This window comes from Centroberyx gerrardi, chromosome 15 (genome assembly GCF_048128805.1).
Source record: "Centroberyx gerrardi isolate f3 chromosome 15, fCenGer3.hap1.cur.20231027, whole genome shotgun sequence".
In the NCBI taxonomy this organism is placed as follows: domain Eukaryota; kingdom Metazoa; phylum Chordata; class Actinopteri; order Beryciformes; family Berycidae; genus Centroberyx; species Centroberyx gerrardi.
In genome coordinates this window covers 12,811,714-12,824,080 of record NC_136011.1, presented here as the reverse complement: position 1 = coordinate 12,824,080, position 12,367 = coordinate 12,811,714, and the positions used below count along the sequence as shown (strand labels likewise).

The 12,367-nt window shown below is 38.7% G+C and overlaps 1 protein-coding gene across 1 annotated transcript in view; it reads left to right on the top strand.

Moving 5' to 3' along the window:
- Nucleotides 1-12,367, top strand: part of adgrb3 (adhesion G protein-coupled receptor B3) — a 122,563-nt gene that overhangs the window by 33,757 nt on the left and 76,439 nt on the right. The window lies entirely within an intron of this gene.

The following is a 12,367-nucleotide window of genomic DNA, read 5'->3' as shown; positions in this document are numbered from 1 at the left end:
TGTGAGATTCCCCTAGGAAGTTCCTTCTGCTGCATGTGTCACATGCTTAAGATGAGAAAGAAAGTAGGAGTCTCTGATGTGTGGTAAGAATGGTTTTCACAAAGTTTGGGGTCTAAGCTAATCATAAGTTGATCTAGGAGGAGGTCGTTGAACGCCAGATACCAAGCGGGGGTTTGCCCGTGACATGAAAACAAGGAGAAACAGGAAGGGCTCGTTCATAATGAATTATTGAGAATGTCATATAATGAATCCTGTCTCCTGTCTCTGTAGGGTGCCTAGAGACCCCAGAATTGCTGATTGCTCTAACTTCAAATGATAGTATTGCATTTTGCATTAACTTATAAATATAGTCATGGAGAGAGTGTCTGAGCTCATTAAGTTTAGCTATTTACATGCCACTGTGTATTTAGATGAAAGGCTATATATACTTACAAGTGATTATCATCATGGCAGAAGCTGCAGAAAGGATCAATGTTAAAGTGCATAGCATTTTTGCTATGCACTCTGCGTGTTAAAGTGTTAAAGTCATTTCAGCCATCTTCAGAAGAGAGTTGTGTATTTAAATCTTTACTCAACAGTCATAAAAACAAATGTCAGGTAGGTAAGGTAGATTTTTTTTTAACACTATATAAATCATGTCCAAATATAACAACAGTGTATCCATTAATTGATATCCGTGCCTCTGGTATTCACAGCACGTGTGGTTAAGATGAGATTTTTTTGCCAGCTCCAGTGGAAAGAGTTAAATATTAGATTTCCAGTGGTTGTCAGTATGTCTCTTCAACAATTTTTCAGTTCTTACACACATGTATTATAAGGAACTAACATATGCTGTATTCACTTTTTATTACTCATGTCGGCTGCATACACTTCCAGTGAATTTGAATTTTACGATATCCTTTTCATAACTTTGATTCCGGGTGTTTACCTTGATGAAGAGCATTTAAATTAAACACAGATTCATACATACAATCAAAATATATTTGTCTTCAATCAATTTTAGATATTGTTAGTATTAGCTACCAATGGTAAAAAAAAACAACAACAACTAAGCAATGGATGGATCTGTGAGCCTAAATGTCAATGTTGTCTGCCTCGGGACTGCCATTGGGAATTCACAACAGGGAATTGTAGTTGTAGCTGAGAAAAATGGGTGTGGTGACACTAATTGAGAATATGTTGCTTTTTAATGAGAGAAACCACAACAAGCAATAAAAAATTGCAGTGTGCTGCTAGACCAATCTATATTGTTATGTAACCAGTCCTATTCTGTATTTAAATTGCTCTTTTATGTGTAACCTACACGCTCTGGCTAAAGTGATTGTGTTTTCGCACCAACACTAAAATAGGAGGAACACAAAACAGAAACCATAGTAGTAGCATTTTATTTAATTAATTTATTTTTTTTTCATTTTTGTTCATTCCCACGGTGCAAGAGGTGGGCATTAGGAGCCAAATTCAGGTCAGTCAGTCAGTCGGTCAGTCAGTCAGTCACTCAGTCAGTCATCACACTTCACCCTCATACACCAAGGGCGGGGCCAGTTAGGTGGCATCCCCTGCCCGAAAGGTGATTGCTCCCCTAGGTGCTCCCCCATCCTCACTGGGTCAGAGTGCTGTCAATCTGGCTCATTGACTGTCAATGCGGAAAACCAAGAGCAACTTGCCTGCTCCTGTTTCATTCAGAGGAAGACATAAGAGACATTTCTGTGTTGCCAGCAACTGTCAAATGCGAGCTATGAACGCATTGATCAGTCAGTCAGAAAGTCAGTCAAGTCATCAGACACTTAACCCCTAACACCAAATACTGCTCTCTCACCTTGTATTGAGTGATGTTCGCTCATCCGGGCCTACAGTCTGGATCATGTGTGTAAACTTTGCAGCTGCGGTGGCTAATGCTGACACAAAATTATTTTTTGTCGGCCAATATTTTAGGTACTAGATTGAGCTAGCCAAGCAGTTTTGTGTAACAGGTGTGGAATTTCAAAACGTGCCCAATGCTAATGAGACGTTTTGGCTAACAGGCTACTATGTTATGATACTGAAAGACAGCTAACCTAGCAGACTGGATCTGTACATCAAGTTATCCTGTTTATTGTAATTATCAGAAAGAACACTGACATGGCAAATTAATAAGAATGGATTATCCCCTGATCTGAAATCATTAATAATTCATACAACCACAGAGTTTAAATGCAACAATAATGGCACTGCCAAATGATTCCATCTGCCAAACCTACATTTTAGGTGGCATTTTTTAATTCGTTAATCAGTTTAATCAATCTAATTCCTCTGCATTTGGATACCAGTTTGTCAGGCTGAAATACAGAAGAATCACTTAGCAACAGTAACAATGTAACAACAACTTTTATGCCATGATTGCGAGAATGTTCTGTTAAATCCATGACAATTTCCTCAATGTGAAATGAATGGCTTCACACACAGCCAACCCACACACTTCCTCTGTTATATTATAGTCATTCAGCACTATTGATGATATTCTATTTCTTGTCGGCATTGGTATTCCTTAAATTAAAGAACAGTATATTGTGCCCATTATCCTCTATCCTCTATTTTTAAATCATCGTATGTCTGTTGAGATTCAGTTACTGGCTGGATATAGTTGAGTCATATTTATGTGACCATTGAGCACTGCCAGCACCCATATGCCAACTGATGTAGAATCAAGAAGAATGACGCAAATGCAGAAAATGTGCATTCGTTAACGCTCCTAAATGGCTTGATAAGGTAAAAAGATAGTCAGGTCTAAAATGGTTGCTTTTCCCTGTTTGGTGCGGTGTATTTTTCTACTGTCTAACTACTGCTCTGTGTGTAGGGAGAAATGTAGCTATTGATGTCCTTGAACTTTTGCATAGTTTAATAAATTCTAATTAGATTAGGGAGGGAGAACGCATGAAAAGACAGCTTTTTCACTTTGCTGATTAGAGTGAAAAAAAAATATGCATGCCGCTACATTATTTTGCATTGAAACACTCATTAAGGCCCCTCTCACAGAAACGCAAGGGAGGTGGAAGGGAATGGTTTTGTCGTTCAAGCTCACAAAAAGATCACACTTTGTGCTGTTTATTGTGTGAGAAACATAGTATGAACAAGTGGCTCCTGCATATGAAGAAATGTTGAATGCTAGGCACTGCATAGTCCGACAGTAATGTAATGATGGATAGACATATATCGATTCTTTAATGCATGTGCATTACGCAAAATTAGAAGCTATTCAAAGCCTTTTGAGGAGGTTTAAGATTGTATGTAATTTTGTCATGCTGAATATGAAATATGAATATGAAATTACAATAAATTACACTGGGTGAAATTAAGTATTTACGTCCATTGTTATGACAAACGTACTTGCCATAGCCACGCTAGATCATTCTCTCAAAATGAATCGCTTGACCTGGCACCATCAGTGAAATGAAACGGTAGAATGGGAAATGTTTTAAATCACCTCCTTTTAAGCCTACAGTACTTTTGCTGAGAGGCAGAAGACCTGGGAGCTTTCACTGCATATCAGACAGGTACATCGGCAATAACGTGAACTCAGGGACAATAGGTCAGACAGGCTATTCAGGCATAGCTATTGGGGGGCTTGGGTATCATGGGCCTTTAAAACCCCTCGTTCCTCCGCAGTGAATTTCTCGCCAGCTACCTATTTCAGTCCTCTGCAGAGCAGAGCTGAATAGACAGCAGCCATTGTGTGCCCAGATAATGCACTTCAATCATCCTTTATGTCATCATAGCAGAGAGGCTCAGAAGCTGGGTGGAAAGGGCCTCATTTTCTCCCATACCCGCGGACTAAAAGGAAAAGTTTTAAGATTTAAGATTTAAGCCTATGCTTGTCTTGTTCACTGATTGTACTAACTAGCTGTACTAAGAATTGTGATGTGTGAATGGTAATGGAAGTGGGAGTATTGTTGTAGCTGACCTGGATGGCCACTTGGTGCCCTCTGGGTGGCAAATGATTAAATTGTCATGCATAGGTTAACACTTTGATTTAATTGAGTTTGTTGAGTTTAACAATTGTTACACAATACTTAATATTCTGGACGTGGTAACCTGCAGGGGAAAGCTTGTGGTGTGGCAATCAATTCCATACATTGGCCAACGGTAAGATGTTGAATGGCTAATTGAACACATTAATGGTGCATGGCTGTGTGGTGGTGGACGATGGAGACGTGCACATTAAAAAACAATTAATTTTCAATACTTATGCCACTCTTGGCTGCCTCTGCGGCTGCATATAACAAGGAGCTGTCACTGATAAGTCATTTCATACTCCATCTAGGATTTGATCCAGGCTGTGCAAAGTTACGTGTCTCTGTGGTGGATTGAAATAGGCTACACACGTTTGACTTGTTCCTTTAACCGGGCATAGTCAGACCCGGCAGACTCAGATGAGAATTTGGGCTTTTATTTTGCTTGACAAGTTTGTTTAACATCTTGTCCTTCTTGTCCTTCACATAGCTATGATGGAAATTCTGGTCATGGACTGATTACATTTCTATTTCTAGCCATTGAGTCAATTTATTTTAGTTTTGTTTATATTTAATGTCGCAATTGGCAAATTTGCACTTTGGCAGTCCTGCGAGGCAGTGGGAGATAGCTTTGAATTTTTGAAACTTTGAATGACTTCATTTCCCAGAAAGCACGTAGCATGACGTCAGTGAACTGCGCACTCCTCAGATCTAAATGTGTCCCTCGTAGTGGCGGGGTAGGGGTGGAGATGACTTGGCAGCAGGTTCAGCCATCATTGGTGAGTCCAGCTTTCTCTTGGCAAAGCGCTCCCTTGCTGTTTAGGACACAGTTTTGCATTTCGCTCCTATGTTTCGATTCAACACTTCCTGTACACCGAGAAGATTTCCCACCAGTGACCAAACCCCACACCAGAATTTCATTTGCAAACCTACGGGGTCCCATTTAGCGGGGATGGGATGCTGTTATCTATTGCAGCCCTAATTTGTGATTTAGACTGGTATTTCTACAAAAAACAATCTTGCCTAGTGCAGCTTTAACTGCACTAGGCAGTTAAACTTCAACGACTGCAGCAATGGCCTTGATCTTCAGGATGCCTCCTGCAAATTTAAGCTTGGTCAGTGGAGATAAACCATTTCCAGCAGCAGGAAATAGCAACCAGCAATAGTTTCTTTGTACAACAGCACAGTGAGTGTAGGAGTAAGTTAGCTTAAAGGCCCAAACCGTGACAGCAGTATAGCATCCCCTGCTGAAACACTGTCGCTCCACTGCTAGGTTTGTTTACACAGTGATTTATTAAGACATTCTTTCACTCTGAAATTTACAGAAGTAATATCAAAACAACTGACAGCATGTGCCAGCTGTATCAGGTAACTGGATCATGATTTTGTATGTGTTCTGGCTTGTGCCGACTGAAAAATAATTTCCTCTCTGAAGATTATCTATCTATCTATCTATCTATCTAAATATGATGTGTACATATAAATTAAAGCTGTAAAAGGTTTGTTTACATTTGTAATATTTGTAAAAGTGTTAAAAAAACCACAACACTTGAATCTTTAGTTAACAAATGCTAGGAATGTTCCAAAATGCTTATTTTCCATCCATCCGATTCCTCTCCGTCCTGGAGGCTGGGAAAATGTCGGTGGGAAAAGTGAGTAACGCTCTCCTCTCCGCTCCAGAGTGTTGCTGGAAAAGCTTGCTCAGTTGACTTTCCCTTGGTAAATGAAGGTTAAAATAAAATAATGTGAATATACCCGAGATTTAGATGGTCAAATAAATGTCTGATTATATCTTCAAACTGACCGCTGATATCCTATGGATTTTAAAACACATCTCTAACTGAGGCAACATGCAGTACATGCAGATGAATTATGCTGTTGTCTTGCGCATTTATAATACTTCATAACCAATTTCAAAGTAAGTTACATCCCCTCAAAGACATTTGAAGACAGATGTAGTTGCATATAAATAAGATAGTAAAACTTATTTTTCGCATGGTCTGGCTTTGTTAATTAGCCTACTTGTCCCAAGGTAAGAAGTTGCATGATGAATCTTCAGTTTTGATTATAAAATTATGTTTGTGAGTGTGAGATGTGTAATCTAGTCACTAGATGCCTTGTTTCCAGTGATGGGCAATAGGCTGTTACAGCTTTTATCCACCATACGGAGCGGAATATTAAAGGAAAATGAAAATACTTTACACACTAGGGCACTCGCATTCTTTGCACAAATTCATTATCCAACAGCCCCATTGCAATAGTTTCAAACTCTAATATTTACATATGTAAATTGTTTTCAAAGACTAAAGACAATGTTGTAATTTCTTCATGCGTTTGCTTAGACATGCCCTAATGTAAATACCTCTCCACCCAGCTGTGTATCTTAAAGGAGGCTGCATTTAGCCTGTGCATATGTTCAAGGTTAGAATGCGCGGAAAGGGGCACATATGTAAAAAACAAATTAAGCACCAAGTTGTGGCACTTACAGTCTGCAATGTGTCCTTAGAGAGGCACGAGAAAAGAATTATGGGCCTGATAAATGCACAGAACCTGGGGAGGGGAAAGCGGGCATTTTGTGGTAAAGAAAAATTTTTTTCTTGCCACCAAACTGTCAGCTCAATTCACTAATGCAAATTTCAGTTGTTGTGACTCCTCCTCCTCACCGTTTGTGAGCTTGGAATTATGAGGTTCTATCTGACTTTGTTTTTGTCGAAATTGAGTTATCCACATATTCAACATTTTTTTATGTTACTTTATGCTTGCATGCGTGTATATATATATATATATATATATTTTTTTTTAAAGAACCTTTTGCTCAATATCTCAATATCTCAGAACTGCACTCCAAGATACAACCTTACAGTTCCAAGCTCACAAGTTGTTAAGTGTGTATGGTCATGGAGAAAGAAGCAATAATGACCAATGTGCAAATGTTGGATGGAAATGTTCTCATTTATATTCACTATCCCCCTCCCTAGAGATCTTTTATCTGCTCTTTCTAAAGGTGATTCCAATGGCTTCTGAGGGATAATAGCCTAAGATGCTTTACAGGATACAAAAATAAATAACACTGTGTATTATTTATTCCAATTTTGGTGCCCCTCTTTTATTCTCATTTTACACAATTACTTTGCCTTGCTGGAATTGTAATTACCTTTCACAAAGACTCTTCAGCATCATTTCAAAATAAGATAATAGTGTTTTACTCTATTACCTCAGTGCTTTCATGGACAGTTATGAGTATATCCATTTTATATAGCAAAAGGTTGAGAAATAATGTGCTGAGCATTATACTGTGTGCGCTTTTCACACACATACCGCATAACCTTTATTTAACTAGGAAGTCACATTGAGATTAAAACTTCTTTTACAAATGAGACCTAGCCAAGACAGGGTCAAATAGCAGCATCAAACACATAACAGGACAACAACATCAAATCACAACAACAACAATAAATACAAAAAATACATTACATAATACAGTGCATAAACAAGGCAGCCATATTTAGTCATGTGTTTGTTAGTTGAAGCAACTGCAGCTAACAGTGACCACTTCCATTATTCTATGTTTAAAATCATTTAAAGAGATAAGGGTCTCGAATTTGAGAGTGGCCTGCAGATCGTTCCAGGACCAAGGACCGTAATAGGACAGGCTTGTTTTGCCAACCTCTGTTCTGACAGAAGGCACTTTAAACTGAAGCCATTTGTGCGACCTAAGATTATGACTGCTTTGCACAAATAAAAACTTCTGGCTTAAGTAAAAAGGTAATTTGCCTGAAATAATCTTATAGACTAAAATGTACCAGTGTTGTAGCCTACGCAAAGTGAGGCATGACCATCCTACCATGCTGTATAAGGTACAATGATGGGTCCTGAAACTAGAATTAGTGACATACCTCAGGGCTGAGTGATAAGCGTGTGAAAAGCGTACACAGTATGATGCTTGGTCAGATGGTACGGTTGTGCGGAGACCCCTTTTTGATTGGAGAACCATTTTTAATGATCGTTCAAAAAGAGTCCTTGTCAGGTGAGAGGTTATTGTAAGTGAGCGAAAGATGGTAGTCTATTCATTTGACCTCACTTTTTGTCTCAGTAATTAAAAAAAAACATCCAGAGTCCCCAGCCTCTCGAACCAAATGCTCCCTCTGTCCTGGGACCGAATCCCACCAGCGTTTTCTCTCCTGTGTCTCCCCTTCTCCTTCTCCCTCGCCACTTTCCCACCATCTAAATAAAGAATAAAGATACTAAAGGTGAGTGGACTGCCCACCCTTGTTTAAAAGAGACAAAAAAATTTGTTGGAGGTTTGGTGGTGCTGTGGGAGTTCACCTCAGTCATTGCTCAGATTAAAGAAAAAATGGTAAAATACAGAATCACTTAAAAAAATTCCACATATATATGGATTAAGTGTAGTCCAAACTATAGCGCTTCCTTTATTTTATCCCTATCCTTACTTAAGAGTCCTCCATTCAAAATTCTATACAAAAACATGTTATACTGTATACTACAGTGAGTACAGAGTATAACTTTTGTGAACTGGTCGCAATTTTAGTATATAAAAGTAACCAGTAACTGCAGGCATTTGATAAATATAGTGAAGTAAAATGTAGGATATTTGCTTTGAAATGCAGAAAAAATGAAAGTATACTTTTCTCTAAAAGGGAAATGATTGTAGTTAAATACAGGTACCTTAAAATTGTACTTAACTACAGCAGATGAGTAGAAATACATACAGTAATTACCCTCCAGCCCTGCCGTGCAGACGGCTTTGAAAGTCCTAATAGCAAGTCTGAGGTTTGTTATGTCCCCCACTTGGCATCGGAACCCATTAAATAAAGAGTGCTGAAATCCTAGTGTACTCCTGCTCTTGTCAGAGGACATTTCTGCATTGCCAGTGTGTCCTTTTAATTATTTGGAGGAGCATATTTGTTTTAACATGAGCTTAGTCAATGAGCCAAGACAGGGCATGTTGCGGGCATCTTCCTCATGACTAACTTGCATATGACACAATGTTCTCTGTGCTGATAGATGCAGGGTGGCAGTCTGAAGCAGTGGGTTTTTACCACTGCAAAGGATCAGACATGATTGGTGCTGTGGAAAAGCTGACAGCATGAATTATGAAAGTCTCATTAGGGGCTGTTGGAAATGCTTCATCTCGCTATGAAATATGGTCATCGTATCACATTTTCCCTCATTGTAACAAAGCATATATTGTTTTTTTTCTTCTTTTGTTCCTAAGGTGTATCGTATTCCGTTTATTAGTGAGGAATTTCTACGGACGTCAAACCATGACTCTATTAAATCGAAGGTCATTACTTGGTATGCCAAGCAAAATGGCTCAGAAAAGGACAAGGTATGCTCTTTGAAAATTGGCTGCAGTTGCAAAGGTGCTAAAAAATGTGTCATGTTTCTCACTTGACAGATGCATTGCTTGGCATGGTGGCGTTGAGCTTGGCAGTGTCTGTGACTGCCAGGTCATCTTCTGGGGTTGTGCGTTCCTGTACTGATGCCAAGTGTTTCTTCCATAGTTTTCCAATATCCTCTCACAGAACGGTAATTGTAACGTACCTCAAAGGATGATCAAGCAAAATTTACAGTCATAGATTCAGATCACATCCTACTAGTCAACAAAATCACCAAATCTGCCTTTTTTTTAGGTGATTGGTCAGAATTTACAAGATTAGATAATTTGCCTAACTCTGAAGCTTGCTAATTATAATTAAATTCTATCCTTTTGTATAATTCCTTTATTGTATCTCTATTCTTAATTAATCACCATAAGCACAAGACTAGTATCCTGGATTTGACAGAGCTTCAACATTTCATACAGTGTAGACTCTGTAGTTGCTATACTCTTCATGTAATCAGACTCTTCTGTCTGAATTGGTTTCATTAGTAATCCGCTTCCATCCTTGTTTCTGTTGGTGCACAGTAGTCCTTTCAGTTGTGTCTCTGCAGCAGTCCCACTTTTAGTCACGGGTGGTTCAGCAGTGTCTCTTTTTTGAAAAGCCTGGTGATTTTGCAAGTTATAAGCTGCAATCTTGGCATTGCTTTCACTTTAAAGAACTCCATAGGCGGATTCATTTTCTGATAGCATCATGCAGCTGAGCTGAAAACATGACACATTTCTCACATTATCATGCACAGGGTACATCTTTATGGAAGCCATGAATAAATGACAAGAAAATTAGTTTCTTTTTTTTTTCTTCCCCTTTTTATATGAACAAAGAAGAAATCTATTTTCCAGGGGTTGATAAAAAATGATTTGAATGAACCACGGTAACATGTATGATGCTTTTGATTGTTCAGGTGGCAGTACATTACAGTGAGCTCAATGAAGATTCATCTACAGTATATGGTTTTGCTCAGAATAGAGATTCAAGTTGAAAATGTTTGGATGGCTTGAAATAATGTGAAAACAGTATGTAGAATCCCGTTGCCTGAAGTGTGTGGAAAAGAGGTGGAAGGATCTGCTCACGGCACCCAGCAACAGGGCTTCTTGATGCAGTGCTTTGATAACGTCAGAGCTCCATCTAGGTTGCTCTGCGAGGTACTGCTCAATAACCTTGTGATTTAGCATTGTACTGTAAATTATCACTGCAATCTGCAATAGCCATTTATTTGGATATGCATCTGTATTCTACAGTGTATTCTCTCGGCTTGCGATAGGCTGTGTTTTGACTGCTTGTCTAACCACTACCGTTGCATTTTGTAGCTGGTTCGCATGACTTTTCAATGAGGTGCAGTGGCAGTTGCACAGAATTCTAATTTGGCTTCAATCTAAGTCATTAGGAAAGTCAACAGGAAGCAAACAGATGGCAGAAGGAATATGATGGATAATTGTATGTCTCCGAGGACAATTCGTAATTTGTATCTGATTCTGTGCAACCCCCTCATTTTCTTAATGAAGGCCTAATTGAGTTTTTTAGATTGGCTGAAGCATATGGTCTCACCAATAGTGAAGAGTTTGTATAATGACTGTAAAGAGATACATTGAGTACGTTTTAATAGACTTACACAGCTTTATTCTGAATGTGTCTCTGCTTTTCAGGTTGGAGCATCATTTAAGAATCAGTTTTGATGTGGAAGTGTATTTGTGAATTAAATTAATATACATGGTCATCATCATCATCATCATCATCATCATCTTCATCATCGCCATCATCGCCATCATCGCCATCATTACCATTTTTTGAGTTTTTTGAGTAATCCTTCACATTTTTGTCTTGAATATTGATACTTACTACAAGAAAATAAAAAAATGTGCTGTACCTGATTATGAATGAATGTGTATTTCACTTACGAATGAATGTATATTTGATGTTCTTTAATGTAATGTAATGTGTTTTTTTAATGTAATCCACTGTATCACCTAATGACTGATTTTCATTTTTTCTCCTCTGGATTTTATTAGTGCTTTTCAATTTTCATTTTTTTTGTAATTTACTTGTTGTTTGTTGTAATTGGTATGTTTATTTTTATACAGAAAGTTCACAATCAACCAGAACAGGCTTTGATCATTTTCCTGCATTGATGTTATACAAGTTTTAATACCCTCAGGAAAATAAGCAGACCCAAGAGTTTGCATTAGACAGTGCAGCAGACTCTTAAAGCACAATACTGGTGTTTCAGCATGTGGGACTGCACCTTTTTCAGTTTCTGATATATTTGGTAGCCTTTCCATTCTGATTCGTCACTCCAACAGGAGTCCAATATCTGAAGATATACTTTAAACACCTTGCAAACCCACAAATATTACTACATTTGACAAAAATGCCATGCTAATCTCAGTAGTTGAGCTGCTGAGGATTGACCGAATACGGCCTGTGGGGTAGGATGGTATCCTCCTTCCTGGTCCGCATGGTACTGTACGCTTGTCTCTATTTTAGGAACTTACACTCTTCAAAGTGCAGTGGTAATGAAGTGCCTCTCATTAAGAGCTACATTTGTGACAGACAGTCGGTCAGGCAGGCATGCATGGAGGGCAGTGAGCGGAGCGCCCCTGATGGAAGCTACTCATAGGGGCCTTTGAGTAAAGGCTCATTTCATGCAAGGTTAGACACATCAGTCATTGGCCATGGGGCTGGCTTTTACTGCCTTTCAATAAAATTACACATGGAACGTGTCCACACAGTGGAGATGAACCTGGAAATGAAATGTCTTCCATTGCACTCTCTGGGGCTAGTGCGATCATTGCCAGTGCTTAAGCTTAAAATTCCCTGCATGCAGTGGATCAAAGCCCCAGTGATGACAAAGGTCATGGACCCAGGGAACTCATTTTCTTTCATTCTCTCTCATTCTATGACTGTTGTGGCTTGATTTGTTTGTAATGTGTATTGCATGTACTTAGTAGAGGAACATAAATTAAATCAAGCCTGAATATC